Source organism: Mercenaria mercenaria, chromosome 17 (genome assembly GCF_021730395.1).
Source record: "Mercenaria mercenaria strain notata chromosome 17, MADL_Memer_1, whole genome shotgun sequence".
NCBI classification, from domain to species: domain Eukaryota; kingdom Metazoa; phylum Mollusca; class Bivalvia; order Venerida; family Veneridae; genus Mercenaria; species Mercenaria mercenaria.
The window spans coordinates 47,514,710-47,531,365 of NC_069377.1; the positions used below are offsets into that span (position 1 = coordinate 47,514,710).

General features: G+C 34.9%; 1 protein-coding gene across 4 annotated transcripts in view; it reads left to right on the forward strand.

Annotated features, from left to right (window-relative positions):
- LOC123535747 (glycoprotein 3-alpha-L-fucosyltransferase A-like) overlaps positions 1–16,656 on the forward strand; it is a 153,131-nt gene that overhangs the window by 77,904 nt on the left and 58,571 nt on the right. The window lies entirely within an intron of this gene.

Sequence of the window (16,656 nt, forward strand, 5' to 3'; positions counted from 1 at the left end):
AAAATATTGAAATTATGACTCGTTACGTAAGTTCCTTTAAAATTAAAATTTCCTTCTTTGAAATGGATTATATATATAATCCGTCATCATTTGTCTTCATAATCGCCACTCGAGGCGTGAAATTGCCAACCTGGAACTCATTCAGAGATCTACGATCTTTTTAAGAGATCTAACCTACAAATATATTTTATTGATTTAGATTCAAACACATATGTGCTTTAACTTGGTAGAAGGGTTGGTCGCGGCCGGCAAATGACCCATATCGATTTTAAGGTCGGTTGCTCAAAAGTCAAGGTTGCACTGACCTTAAAATCGGTTTCTGATCAATCACTGAAAAACACTTCAGCACAGGAATCTTAAACTTAGTAGACAGGGTTGCCTCTACCAGCAGGTATGTCCTGTCGATTTTGAGGTTCTTTGCCAAGAGGTCAAGGTCGTAGTGACTAAGATTTTACAGGATTATTTTTTTTCCTTAATTGGTTTGCAGGTAACATCATACCGTCATTTTTCAATTTTTCAGTAACTATTGGTTGAATATACCAGTACTTACTGACTTACAATACTTAATTATTTGAATATGGATAACTGTCTATAAACAGTCCATTCTTTGAAGAGGTTTCGCCTAGTTTTGGACTCTCCAAAATAGTAAACCGAGAGCTGATGCAAGTTGTCATTAACATCTGACATCGGGGTTTAAGATCATTTTTACCGGCATGGAAAAGATCACCAAAACGTAAGAAACACCCGTGTAGTATGAAATAACAGGGGAAAAGTAAGGCTTTGCTGTGCCTTCTTAATGTCTGAGAGTTTAGCCCAATGAGCATTATGAAAAACGGCTAGAAGGTACATACAAGCCGTGTATTGACCTTTTTATTATATACACTCCCCCCGCCCCCTCGGTGATGGTCGTATCTAAAGCACATATTGATACTCTCTTACAATGCCATTGTAATTATGATTAAATGAATGCTTATCTCACTGATGTTTGTTTCTTAGATATGACTTTCGTGTTCTGATTGATTTTCTTGTTAAAGACGATATATATAGATATTTGTGTTGTCTCTCTTGCATACATACTTTCCTTACAGGGTTAGAGAAAAGAATGTTTTCGAAATAAAACCATACCCTGTTAATTTCTTAATAGCTTGTCATAAATCTCAAGAACATGTCCGTGAATAAAACCGAATTGGCTAGCGTAGCTTCCAAACGAAAAAGCCTTTAATACAAAAATACGGTGTGTCTCAAAAATATCCTGTTTATAAACTGTAAAGAAACAGGTACAATCACGCAAGCGCCCGCCCACTTAGCTCATTAGGGAGAGAGCAGATCTACAGATCGCGAGTTATGAGTTCGGTCCCAAGGCGAGGCAGATGTTCTCCGTGACGATTTGATAAAAAATTATGTCTGAAATCATTCGTCCTTAACCTCTGATTCATGTGGGGAAGTTGGCATTTACTTGAGGAGAACAGGTTTGTAGGCCTATTGGTACAGAATCCAGGAACACTGGTTAGGTTAACTGCCTGCCGTTACATATCTGAAATACTGTTGAAAAACGGCGTTAAACCAAAACAAAGCAATCACGCAGAGTCCATAATACTAGTAATACGCACACATACCTAAAGAAAAGCCGATTTACATTATTATTGGCAAGTGTATTTTTTCTTCGAAATATCTGTTTCTGAATTGGAAAAATAAATTTAGTAGTTTAATCTATGTACATTCACAATTTAGTATACATGGGGCTTGGAAGCATAATTATGAAATGTATGACATCAAACTGCACTGTTATAATAGTAGTGATCTAAAATATCCTTTAAGACGAGTTGTATTCCATCTCTCGATAACAGACAACGGAACTGTCAATACGGTAGTTTTATTTATGTATGGTAGTATACAAGGGACTTACAGTGTATGCTGAGGACAAATAGTAATACTGAATATTCCTTTAGACAAGCTGCACTCCATCTTTCGGCAACTACCATATTTTCGTGTACAGGAAATGGGAAATATATCGCCACCTTCGAACTCAAAACGTTCTTTCTGTATATAAAATACTGAATTTACTACTCCCTTTCAATGTAATCATATACACAGAACAGAGCGACTTATCAAAAGTAAATTCAAGTAAAATCTGATATTCTGGGCCGTATATAGCAAATCGAGGTATTCTTGACACTGTCTTGTCCAGACAGATTAGCCACATTATACCAATATTTTCTTCTTCTTCTCAGATCAATGAAAACTTCTCCTGATTTGACATAAAATGTCAACCACTTGTAATCAAGTTATACTGCAGCTTCGTTATTTACGAAATAATCTGCAAGAAATGCCAGTTTACATGATACCAACATAGTTTAATTGCTGCAAGGACTGCTCCTTTGACGTAACGTTTGGGTTCCTTGGATTTGCAACAAAGTCGCGCTTAAGTCAAAGCTTCTATAAAGTTAGGCACAAAGGCAGCTTACATAAGAAGCCAGTCTTCTAGTTCAATAAATAACAGGTTGCCATTTGCAAGTAGAACTTGTAACTATGAGATTTAAATGAAGTCGACGTAATGAAAAAGTAGTTATTGCAAACTATTCGTCAGATTAAAACATTTTGCTCAGTATTTTACATGAATGTACATGTCAGATTACGGAATATCTATATATTCGTTTGCGGAGATGCATATCTGTTAAATAAGAAAAGAGAGGAGAAACAAAAATGTACTGAATACAACTTTATTTGTTTTGAATGGCACATTTAACTGAAGCAAGCAAATGAATTTTGAAATCTATTTTTCTTTTAAAAAAATCTCAGTATTTGGTTCACACTTACTCTTAATCAAAAATATAAACACCAACTTTTTCTTTATTATCCCCAACCGAAGGCAGAGGGATATAGTTTTGGCGTTTATTTTCCATTAATATTTATTATCAACATGTGAAGTTTTGTACCCTCATCAGGTCGCCGCTCCCTCTTCCCCCTCCCCCGACCCCCACCACACACACACACACACACACACACTCACACACACAAAATCATTACTTTTTTTCAAACCTTCCATGAATATTTATCAACATGTGAAGTTCTAAAACCCTACCTCCATCACCAGTCAATTTGCTTGTTTAATATTATAAAATCCTCGTATCCGCACATTGTCAACGGATTCTGTTTTATTTGTGGGATTATATGACCAAATGAAGCTTTGCATTTCAAGTGTAACATATACAGCTAATGTGATGATCTGTTTCTCTTCGTTACATCAGTACCACACAAAGCTGATTTTAACTGCTTTGATCGCGCTTAAATTTGGTCAGGTAATGAAAATACCGTTTGGATAGAATTTTGACATTCCATTTTATTTGAGAGATAATGGAAAACTTTAAGCAGCGGAACTAGATAAATACCGTTCACACATTTCAACTAAACTGTAGTAAGAAAACTTTTACTAGATTAAATAGGTGGATGATCGGTAATGGAAATATATTCGAAAGAAGTATTTGGAATTCTATGTTAAGATGTTGTCTTGTCATGTCCAAGTCTTGCTATGCCAATAATCTCAAATACCGTGAGCATTTTGCCTAAACAGTTATCTTTCCTTACAAAGACTGGAAGAAAACGTCTTTGGGTGTAAGGTTTCAATTACGCGGGATTTATATTACTTACACGATTGCGATGTTAAATGTGACAGTTTAAACATGTCGAGTATTTTGCGCAGGGAATGCCTTCAGGTATCAACTCAAGAAGTAACGATTTAAAATGCTTGATTCAGAAGCATATTCTCTGTAGTTTATTGTCTAATATCAACGTTGAAAACTGTTACACTGACCAATAGCAGGCTCGCCAGTCTACTGAATATTCAACAAAACTCTAAAGAGGATGTATCCACCTGCAGTACTTAATTCACTTTCCACATTACAAACACCAATTTTATATCTATTATCTATTTACATAAAAAGTTATTTATTCTAGTAGCGTGCATTTTACAAAGTCTTAACCTCAAGATAGTAAATTAATGCCGCTGGTTGTCAGCCAATATCCCCTATTAAAGCAACAGAAGGAATGTACATGTATTCAGAAATTCCTTTATTTTGAATAGCATTTATGGATAAAAACTGACGCGTTTCCGACGTAGCAGCGCCATATGCAAAAACAGACCAGTTTAAAGAATGGTAAAGTTTAGAAAAGACATTATGAGGCATTCCAACCCTTTACTTGTTTCTGACCGTCAGCAGACCTAGCGGTGTGCTGGTAGACTGTACCACAGATTTGATTTAAGTCTTCATCCAAGGTTAAAACTAGATAAGCATATTTATGGACAGCATTTAATGAATTTTTCCCATACTCCTCGTTCTAAATTGTAATGAATTATTTGAAACATTACTTCTCAAACTATTATTAAATTTTGTTGTTCAGTCATGCAGATTTCCTAACGTTGTTTTGTAAATTTTCCTCATTTTCTGATACTATATCCATAGTTGATAAGTAATTGATTCGCTCAAAATAAATAATAAATGTGTTATATAGCACTGTTAAACTGGCACGCTTTTCTATTAGTAAATGTGTCGTACCACTCCCAAGAGTGATTACATGTAGTACAAAAATACTGACTCAATCAAATTTACTTTTAAAAGCATGTGACGTAAAAATAGAAAAAATAGAAAAGCAAAAAGTTACGCAGTAACTTATACGTGGTCTCATACGAATTAAGGTAATTTTGGTTTATGTTATGTTATCCGATTTAAAATATTTAATATTGAGTTGTCCCTCTTGCTGACCCGTAAACAGGCAAGAAGGAACAGATATAGTGTGTTTCATCATAAGTATGTTAAAGCAGGAAAAGAGAAACTAAAACATTTCTGTTACACCCAGCATGATTTCTATCTTCTTCAACACTATAGATTTATAGGAGTGAGAAAATAAAGAAAAAATGAAACGAAATACTTGTATCCAAGGATACAAGAACGTGAAAATTATTATAGAGTGTGAGAAAATATATGTTAAAATAGTGTCAACAGTTTAACTATAAACCCGAACTTTCGATATTTGTAGCGGTATAATAAAATCAAAACAACTGCGTATAGATTGCATTTATATAGTTTGATATATATATCGCGCAAGACTTAAGTTTCCGACAGTAATAGTGGAGGAGAAATATCCAGAATTTCGACTAAATAGCAAATAGCAAGCCCTATACTAAGGCAGGTCTGGAGACATTAAAATACAAAATGTTGAATCTGATGTATGAAAATTTAAACTAAACTCAGAATGTCAAAATAACCTTTGCCTATATGGAAAACATGCCATGAAGTCACTGCGAACAAGACACAGCATTGTTTAAGCCAGTTGACAACGACTCCTCAGTAGTAATCATTATTCGGCAAAGGCTAATGGCCATGACACTTAATTCTACCAATTACTTGATCGTGACCCGACAAAGAATTTTCCATAGAGGTCTCAAAATCACATGACAAACAGTTCGATAGGAGATTTAATAGTGAAGATAATTTAACAAATCTAACGGTTGCTGCAGACATATCAGTATAGGCCAGTCAAGCTGAATACCAAATATGCACTAACATGCAATTCACTACAACATTTTTATCAACCAAAGCAAACTCCACGATAATAAGGGTGGCAAATTGTAAAATAGAAAATTTCAATTACCTTAATGACACTAAGAAGTGCAACAAACAATATGTCGTGAAAATCAAATACACTCACTCTGGCAAAGCGAGTGAATATCCACAGGGCTGACTGGAAAACACGCAGATTCAGTTGGCAGAGTGAACTCTGCGGGATCCGTCGCCTTAACACATTACAACCTATGATTAAATTAGCGTAATCTTTCGCCCTATATGTACATATTACAGCCTGCTTACAAAGTTGTTCATGCCTCAACAATTTCATTTTTGGACAGAACTTTCCATTCTCTCATATACCCAGGCACTTTTTTAATCAATTATTCAAGCTTATATCCCATTTTTAAGAAGGTAGGTTACCTTGTTACCAGAGTAAATTCAATAAGTCGAAACGCAGCATTTTTTTTTCGTGTAATTTAATGTTTTAATTGCTACAATCTCAATTTCATTTATCGCTGTCCCTTCAAGTACAATTTTTAATCAGTTTTGAAGTACATGGCCCCAAAGGTATTTCATATTGAAAGAAGAAGGAAAATACGGATATTTAACACTTTTTAGTGTATTTAGTTTCATTGATATCCGTAAAAGTCTGCATAATTGATAATTTTACTACAATGCGCGTTAGTTTTCTAATATAAGCTTAAAATGTATATATCGCGGGGCTCGTGTTTCCATGGTAACGCATTTTCTCTCATTTTTAAACAACTATGTATGAAAACGGGTTTTTCGACGGCTTCAGTGCCATTCTGTTAATGACCAACATGGAATATTTGAGTAATATTATTAGCAAAATACCAAGCACTTTACATGGTACCCTATTTTTTCTTAACGTTTAAAGTAACCATGGCAACAGAGATGTTTAAAATAGCTTACATCTTGCTTTTTTATCGTAATTTCTAATGTCTGCATGCTGCTATTGTTCTCGTGGATATTGTTGAAATGCAAATAAAAAGCCCGAAGCTGTGTTCCTTGAATAGACCAGTGTCAACGCTTTTGAATATTACACTTAGATATATAGGTCACGGGCTTCGTTTCCATAGTAACATCAATTTAATCCAAGAAACCACAATTTTCTATTGAAATTTGAACAATTTTAGAGCTTAATTAGTTTTAGTATATAAGTAATACATTATCAACGGAAACTGAAAAAAGGTATTAGAAATCAAACTGCCCAATTTTTATTTGAAAATGGCCGTAATAAGTAACCTTTCACCCAACTATATTCCCAATAACATCAATTTCCATCATCCATTTTCTTATATTATTCCGCATAACATTTCAGTATAACTACATAAAAGAAGCAAAATATTGATCATTATTCAGAGCGAAAGGCTCATAAAATTATTTCAGCAAAAAATGGCTGTTTAAAAATAGTTCATATAAAGAAAATGCACAGAATTACGTACGTTCAAAATAAAAGCTATTAATTTTGCGTGGGAACTCCCACGTGACGTCATGACGTCAGTGATGTCATTTTAAGGCAACAGTGTTTTGAAGCGTTTCTGTGGCATTTTATTCATTATTTCTGCATTATTAAACTATTAAGCATCAGATCGGAGACAGGTTCATGATTTTGTTTCAGAAGAATGGATAAACAAACACATTTAGTTTGTCGTAAACGTCGTCGTAAATCGTCACTTTAGCTTCCGGTCGGGCATGCGCACATACAAACATTAAGGTAACCTACCTCCTTAAGTCTGTCGGTAGTTTACTGAAGCAAAGTTGTTGTACATTAAATAAACGTATGAATACACATTTACGTGTTAAAATCGCAAATGGTGTCGACTCCTAGAAATACTTAAATAAGCCAGCTATATATATCAGTTACTATATGCACGTTCTTGATAGTCAGTACATCAATCTATATAATAAACTTTAATTCAAAGAATCGTGTTACTTCTTGAAGTTTTCATAAATCTTTTACTTATCTCGGATTCTACAGTCTGATAATATGAACTGATAATATAAACATGCAGCTACGGCTGATATTCAAAGAGAAATGAAGGAAAACCCTTTCTTAAACAGTCGTTCAAGCCAAAAAAAGTGATTGTGATTTTCAATTGTCTGTCAGAATTTTTATAGACCGGACTGGAAAGTGCACTTATGTGTACTCGCACAGATTTCTCGAGGCGGTGCCATCTTTGTCTTGTTTGACTCGTAATTTTTCTGTCTGGATTTCCTCATAAGAAACAACATGATCAATACCTTATGGATACAGTTTTGACATTTCCCTGCATATGACAAATGGGAACATATGAAATGCTTTACTTTGTACAAAAGATTCACTTTAGAATTTTCTCAGATAACAAATTACCTTTCCTTATACCATAACTAATTCTAAAGTAATAACTATTTTATATTTTATCTGAAACGTCATTAGTCAGCGAAGGAACAGAACTGGTAATATACAAAATAATTTATAACTGATATTAACTTTTGTGAAGTGAATGTCATACCTACCATACAGTATGCATGTTTCAATATATGTCATATATTGAAACATGCATACTGTATGGTAGGTTTCGATAACTCCATCTATAGTAGATAGTAAATTTTAAAGAAAACTATTTCAAATACCATGTTAAAAAGAGGCTAAGTGAACAGACAATTACAAATACGGTGAATAATTTGTCATTACAGTTATAGTTCTATAAATCAGCAGAAGAATGAAAATGGTATTTGGATGTTAGGTACATTAATCTTTTTCTTTCAATAATTTGAGTCACCACTGTGTAAGATAGTGTAAAGAAAATTTAATTGCTTTATTCAAAACATTCTCCCGGAGCGGCACCTGAGGTTTTTCTCTATCATTTAAAGTTGGAACAATTATCATGTGACCTAACATGTGATTGTTTGAATTTACACCTAACAACCGTTCTCCCAGCATTACACCTGAAAATCTAGAAGTGTTAATAATGTTGATTTTATTTTTCATGAAATCGAACTTGATTCCAATACTTCTCAGGAAACTGTGGTTTAAGTCCATCTTCTGGTAATTAATGGAGACACTAAAGTAATGAACATTCAGTATGGCCTAAAGGAAACTTAACATCATTGTGAACCAACAAGTGGTGTCGTCCTCTGCTCTAAAAGCAAAATATTGCAAGCAAACCAAATTAAAATCTGGCCTGTTTGTTACAAATAAACACTCTGGTCTATAAGTAAAACTAAGTATAATTGCAGGATTAATTTAGTTTTATTCAATAGTGGGAGTGTTTACAGGAATATGTAATTTCCACTCCAATTTATTGACTGTTTTATTGATGGCTTTATTTTGTTGAAGTCAAAGGCAACAGGCAGTCTGAACTAGGTAATAGTTTAATAATTTTACGAAGAGATTGGTGTCAGAATAATTTGTATATTTAATATATTGATAGCGTAACACATAAGCACAGATAGTGCTTGACTCCCTTTTCAGGTTGTCATTGCTATAATTATTGTTGAATTGCTGTAAATAATAGAAATTGGGTCATTTGTGGCTGATTTTGGTTCATTATGTGGATAGCTGGATCCCAGCTTCACACATTATGTCATATACAAAAGTTAAAGGGAACTAGATATTTGATAGAGCAAGTACTCGTTGTAAAACGTTATGTTTAAATTTGGACCAGTCAGAAACAAGTTCTAAAAATAGCACGTCTGCTAAGGCATAAATAGGTAGATGGATGTCAGAGAGCTCATTCGGTATCCAGCGGTCGAAGAAGACACACCGAAGATTCAACTAATAATTTATCCAAGTACCTTGATGAGGAGACTATTGCAGTTATCCTGTCAGGGCGGATAAATTATTAAAAAGAAGACGTTTGAAGTTCATAGACTAAAGAAAAGTTGCAGAACTTCAACAAGGTTTCGAGCTATAGGGCCAGAGTATAGAAGCTTTACCTTAAGGGTAGTTGAATGCTATAGACGATAGCAGATATAGGCTGAGCATCGGGAAGCTGAGACAGAGACCCAGAGTTTGGTAATCTACTGAGATAGTAGGAGAGTTCCAGCTTATAGACGGTTCAGCGTTATTGGCGAAGTACAGCCAAGGCATAGGCGATATACCTACATGGTAGTTGAATGCTACATGTGATAGCATATAGGCGCTGAGCATCCAGGAGTCAGGGCGTTCATATAGAGTTGTAACTTCAATTAAGAGGACAGAGGCCGAGCAGCTATGCGACAGGACTCGTATGTTGTTGATTCAAAGACATTGTCTGACGGGAACTTCAATAAAAAGACCAGTCAAGTATAGTCTCCAGCCTATAGGAGTTTGAGCTATTTAAGATTGTTAGTTTGAAACATTTAGTAATTTGCCTGATCCCTGAAATTGTCTAGCTCATAAAAGAAATCATTTACGAATCATTGGTACACGAATCATCTAGGCAAGGTAGCCAGAGGAAAATTCTGTATATGAGATATTTGGTCTCACCAGCTCTACGTTTTAACAAAGGACATTTTACATAGTTTGTCAGCTAGTCTAAGACATAGTCACCTTAGCGATTGGACCCAAACCATTGTTCAAGATACTAAAGGCGTAGGCACTTCCCAGGGTCATATAAGTCGTATCCTGACAATTGGTTCCGTATCATATCGCTATAAAGGCTACTTATTGCTAATTGTCAGTATTTTGCCCACTTTGGTACATTTTATAAAAGTGATGGAAGATCCAGTGCCGCAGACACAGTACTGTGTCTATGTAAGATCAAAATTGATTTAATTGTGGTACATTGAATAAGTTTGCAATACGTTTGTATCATTTTAATAATGAGTCTTTGTACATTGACGGGATCCATAATCATGGAATGCTTTTAGATGTAATAAACGGCATGTTAGTCACTATGCGGTTTAGTTAATTATTCAACCAGCCTTAATCGAAATATCAAATAACAGCTTTGAAATATCAGTACTAAATAATTCTGTAATGAAATCACATGACAATGCAAAAGTATAAAAGTTTTATATCAAACATATTTGTTATTTATAAACTTGTTGTAAATGTGTGGACGGAATGATGGTTAATTTTATAACGCACTAATAAAAAAGCAATTTCGCATCTCGTTCTAGTTTAAAACGCTTTAGCTAAAACCCAAAAACATTATGAACGGAACAGCGTTCAAGTATTCTATATCAGTGGCATCATCAGTAGTTCTGTGTTGCATATATTATTCATTACTATTCGACAATCATTTGTACACAAACAATCATATCTTGCTATTACTGTAGTCCTTCTTTCAGTAAAATGCGACAAAATAATTGATTCACAGTGCTAGTAATGCTACATGTCTAAACTATTTCTTCGCAAAAAATATATCTGGACGGGCTTACATTCCTTTGAAATGTACCAGGCTTGGTGTGTTTTGAATGATTATATAGCGTTGTGTCTATTTGGTCAAACGATAATTAACGACATCGTTTCAGCATGTACGACATATGTCATGTTATTTATTTGTTTTGAATTATTATATATGTATTGAAATTGTTAGCTTACTTCGTTTTGACTATACCTTAAGAACAACGCAGCAACGGACGGAGTTATAAAGTAGCAAGGGCGAGTTTCGTAAATGGTATGAGGCATTTTTCTCGCCGCCATTAGCTGCTTCTTGTCTCATGCTATAAAGATATGCAAATGTTTAAGACACTACTTGGAGAAGGTATTTCAAAACCCGATTTTTACGCAAATGTGGTTTACAAACTTCATAAGATTTCGGGTCATGGTAATTTTCCAACTGTATTTGGTAAAATTGTAAAACGTTTTATTAAAAGAGGTTACAACCAAACTGTTCTGTTTTGAGACACACCGACTTTTAAGTGTTCAACCCGTTTACAGTTGGACACTACGCTTCCCTGACGGAAAACGGGGAGGACTCTGTGATCAGCAGCTTTTAAATCCCACCAGGACAGAAATGGTTTGATTTCTGTCTTCTGGCCTGTTTCGTCGGGCCCTGGTGTTTCTCTTGATGCTCTGTCTTCTGAAAATGCATTGAGTACATACGTTTTTGGTTCTTAAGGTTTGCTTTAATATATTTATACACGAGCATTTTTGTGTTTTACATGCCATGCATTTTGTTTCCATTGCATGTGTTGGAGATTCACCTGGCGGGAATTACTTTTATTTACACTGCCCCGTGACTTTGGAACATGGTGGGGGTAAGAGTGAGGTTGGGTGCGCACCATAAACCGTTTTAAGCTCTGCAGTGTGTTTTTGCCACTGACCGTTCCAAGGCGGTGCCCCACTGTGTTCTTTGTTCGTGTGTTGGCCGTGTGCACATCGGCGTGCTTTGAGGACTGCGTTTGGAACGTGGCCTTACCTGTTTGATATTTATCCTCGTTTTTTTTACAACTTGATCGACGCATTGTAGTTAGAGGTACAGTGTATCAGAATATTTTATTTTTGAAAAGTAGATTATAATACTCGCATGATATATCATGTATTTCCTCAGGCTTTATCCTTTAGCACACAAAAAGACCAGACATTGCATGTTTCAATATATGTCAAAGCAAATTTTTAGCAATTGTAAGCTTGAACGTTTATGTTAGACAGCAGAATTATTTTCTGTCTGTGTTAACACTATTAATTCCCCGTTTTTTCACTCCGTCAAGGTTTGAATGACAATTACCGTCAACTGAAATTCTTCTTTATCCAATCTTGGATCCCTTTAAGACAAGTTTGACACTTCTGTGTCTTGCGAACGAAGAAAGAATTCTATAATCAAACTTTACATAACTACTACATTTTCGAAAGCTTAATTGGAATGAATATACATAATACGAGTATATCGCTTCAATGCCTAATAATAGTAATGTTATTTAATTACCGTCGTTTTTCTGCTAACAAAAGCCTCCTCGATAGGTTAGTGGTACAGCGTCAGCTTCGAGTGCGGGAGGTCTTGGGCTCGCTACGTCCAGCGACATATAAGATGGTGCTAGTACCTTCCTCGCTTGGCGCTCAGAATAAAGAGATAGTTCAAGGACTGGTTAGACAAGTGCCAGTGTAATGTGACAGGGTGTTGTATTATGGCACGGGTCCATGACGTAATATTCCAGTCAGGCAGCAGTATAAAGTTGGCCTTTGTGCTCACTGCTACAGGTGGACTGAAAAGTTGTTGAAAAAATGCTAAACCTGAAAACCCGCCCCCAATCTCATCCCCACAAACACCTTCTTTCGGCAAAAGTTTACAACAAATTAACTATTAAAAAAGTTTTATTCGACAGAGGAAATATTACTCCCTAGACCAGCAGTCTTTAATTTTCTGTTTTACGGGAGCGCTGCCTCTACTTTTTGAAAAACCAAAATAAAAATTAGTTCAATTTAGTAATTTCATTTTCATTTAATCCGCCGACCGTCTATCCTTGATACTACCAAAAATAAAAGTTTAAATATATAGTAGAGACATTTGATTTGATCAAGGTCAGATGCATGAAAAGTGGCGGCCTACATGAAGAAAAATCATGTGTGAAATTAAATGAAAAAATGCATAAGTTTACAGATATTAGTCTTTGGAATACGTTAACAGAGTTCACAAATATTGCAAACAGATTTGATCTATGTGGACATTAGAGCAGCCTGAGCTTAAACTTGGGATTAACCAAGGAAAACCTACCACAGAATTCTATCAATAAATGAGCAACACCCACCTTAAATCTCCTGTATCAGTTGTGTTAATTCAGAAGTTTTAAAAAAGAAGCTTGCATGTGAACCAAACAATATTTTACATATGAAAACATGAACCTGAAATCCCGGGGAATCCCACGTTTCGGCTAATCGGCACAGACATAACATGTGATTTTTACTGGCTTTCTCGCGCGTTTTTTTTCCATAGACGATAACATAAAAATGTATAGGTCCCAGAGAAATGATATAGATCCTATCTCAGCGAAGAAAAATTCATGAAAACGCTACATAACAGTGAACAGTGCATAATCTAGAAGACAATTTAACAACAGGGCGTTTGCTTATTTGCTTAAACACGTACATTTAACAGTTCAGTCTTCACAACTCTGATATATTTGAAAGTTCCATTTCTAATGCTGCTTTAAAATCTATTGCATATTTTCGTAACTAACTATCAGAAGTTTATGTTGCTTTCAAACAACTAGTATCAATTTTATCTTCGATTCAGATTCCGTTTACATATGAACAGTATTTATTAATTTAAAGCGTTTGATTTCAAGTATTAATGCGTCATTTGAGATGCTCTACTTTTATTGCTCTATGTCTCCATCCTGTTTGATGCGTGCATGACGCAGACTTTAATAATCATTGCATTGCAACACTTTTAACTTCGATTCAGATTCCGTTTACATATGAACACAGTATTTATTAATTTAAAGCGTTTGATTTCAAGTATTAATGCGTCATTTGAGATGCTCTACTTTTATTGCTCTATGTCTCCATCCTGTTTGATGCGTGCATGACGCAGACTTTAATAATCATTGCATTGCAACACTTTTAACTTCGATTCAGATTCCGTTTACATATGAACACAGTATTTATTAATTTAAAGCGTTTGCTTTCAAGTTTTAAAATGCGTCATTTGAGATGCTTTTCTTTTATTGCTCTATGTCTCCATCCTGTTTGATGCGTGCAGGACGCAGACTAATAATCACATTGCACTGCAACACTTCTATCGCAGTTTTATTCATGTTACTGTAACAAACATTGTGCAAAGTACTAATGTTACATCAGCTGTGGTATATGTATTGTTTACTATGAAAAATGTTTCTGCAAGTCTGTTATAAATAGATACAAAAATAGCACATATTCTTGTTTAATAACATAACAAGATTAAAAAAAGAATATTAAATAGAGCATAAAACATGCAAAAATCTACAAAGTGTCCAGATTTAATCAGCGGCAGCCCATACAAACCCACCGTGATTTTACCTCTGTCTTTCGTGGCAACATAAAGAACAATCAATATGTGTCTTAGTAATGTGAAATTCTAGTCCTGTTCTGATATAGTTGGCAATAACATTTATAAAAAGATTCAAAGTATTTCTAAGTGAAATTCCAGTGTAAAATTGTTCTTGCAGAACCGAATAAAGACTCGGGCCTTTATATTTTACAGGCTTGAACCTGATACAGGTGTTAGCTGGTGCTGCACTACCTGGCGCGTTAAGTCTCTCTTTTTATTAAACAAAATGGCATCATGTATACAAGTTACACATACAGAACACTACAATATATATAAAACAGTTAAGAATGTGAAGTTTACAACTTGAAAACTTTCGTTTTTTATAGTATACAAAAAGTATAAAAATGTACCCTTTTAGGACGTTTAGTTTTATTTATCTGCTCGACTGCTTAGAATTATGGTTTTTATTTTCATTTATATTTTTCCCCCACACCCTCACTCAGATATTTTGAAAAATCTCCCGTAAAACAGAAAATAGAAAAATGCTGGTCCTACTTTTTATTGATATGTTGCTCGCTCTTCAATAAATTTTTCATTATTTTAGTTAATAACTACAGAATCCTGTTATGAAGAAATTAACTTTCGAACAAGAAGCTGTATATGCATATATAAAATGTTTAAACACTTGCGTAAAAATGATTATAATATTATTGCTATAAATGATAATATCCTCTACAAAACATCTCTGTACAAAATCCATCAAACTTTTAAAGGTCAATTGATGGTCTGAAATTACAAGAAATTCATAAAGTAAGTAAGTAAATGTTACTTACAATTGTGAATAGGTAATATGATTGATATACAAGCTGCATTGTCTTTCTATACTATTATAATCATCTAATGCAAAAACATAGTAGGACAATTAGCAATTGTATGATCAGACAAAGTATGTTTGTGTCTTACTGGGTGTATGTAGAAATTTTACGTTTTCACTGCGTTTCTTTGTACTATTCTATAATCAAACTGTACTTTGTTTACTTCTTGTACATAATCAGTCAAAAATGCTGTAGATATTTTGTTCACTGTAAAGCATTTTATTTGCCACATGTGCAATAAATAATATATATTGTTTTTCAGGAAAACAAAATAAAGTAAAAACAGACCAAAACATCGATATGTCAGTGCCATCTGCCCTTATCTCATTTAGATGCACATATAATTCTCTTTATCCCAATCTACTTACAATTAATAAGTAGGTTTTATCACAAACATGTTAGGATTAAGTCACATGTAGTCCATATTCTTCTCATAAATATTGTAAGCCTGAAATCCGCTTGTTATGTGACAGATGGCTTTGTACATACGCAAAGCTATTTCAGATAACAGATTTCTTGTCTCGTTTGAACAAAAACAGTGCTGTGTTCTTGCCCAATCTGATGAAAGTTCGTGTCTATTAGCTTGAGTGCAAACATGTTCAGTTCACTGTAGAAGTCACATGCCACACATGCAGTAGCGTTTTCAGAGCATTATTTAAGAAACAATTTATAGCAAAACATTGCTTTATCATTATTTATACACGATGGGCGGTTATACGTCGGGCGTAATAATTTCACGAGGCGCAGCCCGAGTGAAATTATTTCGGACGACGTATAACCGTCCGAGTGTATGAATAGTGATAAAACACTGTTTTGCTATAAATTATTTCGATTCTAATATGTTCTTTATTGTACAATTTATATCAAATATGATGGAACTGTTTCTTCTCGCGGGGTCCCCATGGCCGAGTGGTTAAGGTCGCTGACTTGAAATCACTTGCCCCTCACCGATGTGGGTCCGAGCCTCACTCGGGGCGTTGAATTCTTCATGTGAGGAAACCATCCAGCTGGCTTACGGAAGGTCGGTGGTTCTACCCAGGTGCCCGCTTGTGATGAAATAATGCACGGAGGGGCACCTGGGGTCTTCCTCCACCATTAAAGCTGGAAATTCGCCATATGACCTATCATGTGTCGGTGCGACGTTAACTCCAACCAAAAAAAAAAGTTTCTTCTCGCAAGCATAGCGCCAACAGTAGGCATTTGTTAAAACACGCCAGGACCGGAAACGGTAATACGTCTTGCGGCAGAATTCAGTTCGAGCGAAAATTATTGCGAATTATTCAGCCAAGCGAATAACTAATTCAGTATGTGTATAAA